Source organism: Pongo abelii, chromosome 12 (genome assembly GCF_028885655.2).
Source record: "Pongo abelii isolate AG06213 chromosome 12, NHGRI_mPonAbe1-v2.0_pri, whole genome shotgun sequence".
Classification (NCBI taxonomy): domain Eukaryota; kingdom Metazoa; phylum Chordata; class Mammalia; order Primates; family Hominidae; genus Pongo; species Pongo abelii.
Window position 1 is genome coordinate 56,007,031 of NC_071997.2, and position 5,818 is coordinate 56,012,848.

The following is a 5,818-nucleotide window of genomic DNA, read 5'->3' on the forward strand; positions in this document are numbered from 1 at the left end:
TAAAAACTGCATCTTACAGCAAAAAGTTCCGCTTTATTGAGCTACAGCCAGTAACATTTTGTCAATTGAATGATGATCAGACCGATACATTCTGGACATTCTTGAAAGTGTTTCTTATCGTTCTTGGTTTGAAAGGCTTTCCTGGTATTTCAGAGTTTTTTCTGGTTGCCTTAAACTATTAAAGGAATATCTAACAATGTTGGGTAGCAGATGCCAGATCCTTCCACTGAGGCCTCCCCAGTGGAGGCCTGATGGGCCCTGTTGCAGAAGCTGTCAGGTTGTGAAATGTCACTACCACAGAGCAAAGGTGCCTGGCACTGCGCAACTTCTTTTCCCCAGCCTTTGCAAAAGGGGGAGAAATCAAGGACTCTAGCAGCATCACACTATTCACACAGTATGACCCCAAAATATCCAACTAAATTTGGGCTCAAAAAGCCACTGGCCTTCTTTGCAGATCTTGTACCCAAATAACTAAATCCATCATCAATCTCCATCTGTCTGGGCTCTGACCTAAAAGTGACAGTTGAATAACAATCAATGCCAGTCCCTCAATTACTCAGTGTCACAATATCACAAAATAATTTTGATTACAAAGACTTTGATTTTCCATAGAGAGGGAAAAAAACAATTGAAGAATCCTAACAGTTATGACTGTGGAAGCCAGGAACAATCATTCATAGATGAGATGTAGTTTTACCTCCAGATATTACTGGAAGGGATTTACCTGATTTAAAACAAAATAGAACCAAACAAGCAAATTACCTCCCCAACATAAGAGAAAGCTCACTGTTCACTAGCTGTGTGACTGGCAGTAAATTGTTTGACTTTGCAGTGTCCTGGTTTTCTTATTGTGAAGTAGGTATTAGAATATATCTACATCATAGAACAGTTATGAGAATTAAATAGGTACTTAGAATAGTACCTGGAATATAACTAATATTTATTTGTTACCTGTTTCTATTAATTTTTCATATAAAGGATGTCAGTTTCTGACTACAGATGCACACATGAATGCAGCCCCAGAGTTCATATTCATACCTAACTCTCCAAGTCCCTCACCAACATTGTTGTATGAATCCAGGCTTGACTTCCCCCACCTCTAAGTAAGATTGGCCATGCAATTCTCTATACACAGGGATGTGATACAAAAGACCTCGATGACTGGCACAAGGCTCCGATGCTCCCTGGAGTGACCGATGTGAAAATGAGTTTGCTAGATTAAAAACCCAACGTGACATATATGCTGACTACAGCTCTTCCTGAAAATATTAAAGTTGGAACATGAAGGGAATATCATTTTCAATATCGTATTTTCATTGAGCTGTGGGTTCATGGATTTAAAAAATAATAATAAGTTAAAAGCCTGACCATAACAGGTCAGATTTTTTTTGTTGTTACTTTCTATCTTTGTTCCTTAAAAGTTTCTCTTTCTGAGGATTTTTCTGGCTGCAAGCTAAATAAATGTTAGCTTAGCCCCCATGTGCTATTGCCTATCAAGGGATCCTCTGAATGGCTTACTGCCTCCAGCACAATGAAAATAATAATAATATGAGTTTTCCGGGGATCTACTGTAGCCAAATAAGGCCGTACATCAGTGGGCCCTATTTGAAGCTATATTAACCAGCTAAAGAATAATGCTAGCAAGGAAGAAATTGACAAAGGATACCTACAGGAAAGGTGTGTGCCTGGATAGTCAGGCAGCAGAAGGTCAACAAATCAGGTCAGGCAGAGGAAAAAAATGTTTACCCTAAAGATACTCTTCTTTGTGCTAAATCACACCTCTGGAGATGGAATGAAAGAAGAGCCGGGGGAAGCAAACCCAGCTGCAGATACTTGTCTGCAGTACTGGTACTAAGGGCCAAAGGGACTTAACATTCATTCAGAAAAGATTCACTCCAGACAGTCATGGTGTTTGCCAAATGTTACTGGAATTTCACAGCAAGTATGTTGATAAATTCCAAAATACCCTCAGAATACCTGGAATGTTATTCTCTTCTAGTTTAAAAATAGATAATACCAAGTTACAGATTATTAAACTATATATACCTATTATTTATATGTTGGTCATATAGCCTTACTAGGTGCCATGTCCTTCATCTTTAGTAATCATGACTCTTGTTGCATGAGACTTAAGGAACAACGTTTAACCTTGTATACATACTTATGTTACAGAAGTACAAATAATAACCTGATGCTGCTACAAAGCTAAGGGCTTTGCAGCCAGGCACTGCAATAAGTGCAATTTGATGAAGGAATTATTGCATAGACTTGTCCTTTCCTTCCTCTTTTCTCCCTCATTTTCATTTACTGAGAAGTGCCTTAACCTAGACATGTAATGGCAATTGTGTTTGTGCAGTGGGATGGGGAAGGCTGATTGAGCAAGACCAGGCCTGGGGAAAATTGTGATGCTCTTTGATTGTATTTATCTTTGCTGCCCTTTGTCTCCTTGTTCTCTAGAGCTCTTTGCTCGCCATTTCGCTGCCACACAATGCCCTTGTCCTCACACCAATTTCCCCTTATCAAAACTTACTCTCAAAAAATAATCTGATACTCATCATATTAGAAATGAACAAAAGAAAAAAAACTCTACCTATGAGTCATTCTGTGAGGAATCAACGTTTTGGCAGACATCAAAGCTTTAATATAAAAAGGAAAGGTCTAAGGTAAGAACAAATTTTGTGAAATTCATTATTTCAGCAGCCAATGCCTTCGATGTGTTCAAATTCATTCTATATGTTAATGGAAACAGAATAACATGGAGCTTGCCCTAGCAGTATTTACAGCCTAACAACAGACATGAATACAAGCACACCACCACACTGAGGTGTGAAAAATGATACAAGAGAAGTATAGAAACATGCAGAAGAGTCAGTAACTCACTCTCCCTAGAGAAGTTGGAGACTGTCAGATTATTGATCTTAAGGGAAATATAGGTACTTTGCCAAGAGAAGGAAGATAAATGTTTATCCTGCTGAGGAAAGAGAATGTGAAAAGTCATTATGGCATGAAAAACATGCCATGCTGGAGACCTGGCCAGAAGAATTCCATAAGACCTAATAATCACACATTGCAGGTGACTCTGTATGAGACCAGGCCTGTGAATGTGAATATCTCTTGCAGGCAAGCAATTATATTTTTTTCAAAGAAACACTGTGGACCCCTTGCTCATCATCAGTTTACAGAAGTGCCGCCCCAGTGAGAATAGTTGAAAATGTTTTTATGATATTCAAGGATAAGAGTCAACTGCATTCCTGGTTGGTGAATTCCAGTATCTCACAAACCTTACTCTGAAGTGCTGCGGAGACTTGAAAAGGGGCACACAGATGTAAAAATTAGACAAGCAGTAGGCATTCACCCATGGCAGAAATAGAAACCTGCCCTCCCAGTCTGACATATTATAGAGGCTATCTGCTGTTAATTTTGTCCATTTTTTTCCCAGTATCTATTACTTGGGTTCCACTAATTTTAGTTTTTTTTCCAAACACTGTGTTTTCACTTTGATACTCTTAGAATTCTCCATTCAGAATTTAAGTGTTGAGAAGTTTGATAAAAGTTTTAATTTCCAACACATTTAGTTGGCAACTGGGGAAATGGGAGGGATCCATGCCATGGTAAGTTGTATCTTACTCTGAATTTGGTAAAGTGTCAGTTTCAGAGATCAGAGTTCCAGTTATTACCCTGGTTCCTCTGCCTCCTCCTCTTCTTCCTCTTTTTCTTGTTTTTCTTATTCTAATCTGGTGTCCAATTTAGCCTGGCCTCCTCTAGAAAGAGACAAAGTCATCTTAGAAAAACAAATGCACTGCTCACTTTCTTACTATAGTTTCATGTTTGCTTTTCAGGTTATCCGGTGGGGACATTTCTGAAAGCTACCAATTTGCAGTTGCAAAGGGGTACTATGTGTAATGTGCCCTGCATTATTTCTATGTGGCCAGCACCACTCATATCCTTCTGATCAGTTTAGTTACCATCATAGGCATGGGCTGCAACATATTTGTGCTCTAGGGTTGCTGTTGCTGCCAGACAGGATGTTGCCTGCCCCACCACTATTACAGGGACAAATTTAAATGTGCAAACTCAGGAAATGTTAGGTGTAAATGCAAGAATTAAGAGAGTTCCAGTAGAGTGACATCTATTTTTAAGACATGCAACAAGTGGGTGATGAAGAAATCCGAAGAAGAATCAAAGACTAAAACAAGCAGTAGGGAGAATAGAAGATAGTAAAGTATGGGCATACAGCAGTGTGGTCCAACAGCACTGAGATCATAATTTAGAGCAAAGACCATGAATTTTTATAGACCCAGGTCAGGATGTAAAAATTGAGAGGGCTGCCAAAGCTATCTCTTTTTTTTTTTTTTTAAGTGAAAGATCATAGGTATTAAGGATGTTTGTAAGAGTTTGGATTGAACTGATGGAGCAGATAATCTAAGACTAAGAAGAAAGGAAGTGAATTCTGAAATTTATTAACATTGGGGAAAGTAAATGGGTCAATGTTCCCCAAATGTCAAAGCACCAATGAATAAGAAATAATTGAACAAGTTATCCAGTTAGGGAGTAGGGCGCTTGCATGTAACATATCAAAGGTAAAGCTTCTCTGGAAGACAAAATATGCTGGATATGCTCATGAAAGGTTGTGGCTTTGGTGGTTTAAACAGAGAAAAACTCTTTGGAGTAGAGGTCAAGAAACACATGTGTAATCAGGTAGCCATTAAAGTCACCAAAATAATGTTAGACCTTGCATGGTAAGGAAGAAAAAGAGCCAGAGAGCAAAGAAAGCGTGAACAATAGGGTGATTTGCAGTTTGAGAACGTAGAAGAAAAATGTAAAGGTTACTCTAAAATGCCTCTTTTTACTCTGTAGAAAATGATTTAGATAAATATAAAGTGCCTCATCTTCCCATGACACACCCAGCAGGATCCCTTTATGGTGTCAAATGTCATGGCAAGTTCTGAGCTCATACTGGCAAATTCTTAATGGGAGTTCTTGGAAAGGGGATAGTATGAAGTAGATTTAAAGAAGCTAAATGTTACTTTGAAGTTACCTCACCCTTTTCACTGAAGTTGAGAGTCGTCTAGCTATACTCTTTATTAGTCCAATAGTTTAGTGTTGTCATTAGCTCCAAGAAATAAAGGTTATCCCTGCTTGGAATCCTCCATCTATTCTTTTCAAACATAATCAAGATGGCAATTAGAAGAAATCACTTAGTTTTTGGAATTCAATTTGATTTCAAGTATTTTACAAAACATAATGCTCAATGAACTCTATTAGTATTCAGAAAACAAATGTATCCATTTTTTTTTTCTCAGCATACATTTATTCCCTCAAAGTGACGTGAAAGGTAATTGGGCTAAAAAATTAATTTAAAAGCCTATATTTGTTTCCTACTGTGAAGGATGCACAAAAGCTAGAGATATAACCACTGTGGTCCCAATCTTGGTAGCTAGAGAACTGTCAATGTTTACATATCTAGTTGAAAAAGAGAGCAAATGACTGAAATTAGATTTCAGGCACTGAGCTAAGTCCGAACTGTAAGATACTTGAGATGGTTAGCCTTTCTCGTAAAATGAAGACATGAAACAGTGTTCTTTGCAGAAATCTTTTTCATTCTCATTCATAGGAAGGTGGCAAGAGAATCAATGTGACATTTGGGAGTGGGGTGGCATTTGGGCCAGAGAGCAGTTGCACACCAGGATGACCACTTGAGAAATTTGGCATTAGTACATTAGCATCTGTCTTGGAAGCCCAGCAAAGTGCCAGATGTTGTTTGCGAAATAATCATTTTCACATGCCTGGCATTTGTTTCACATACTATACAACGGAA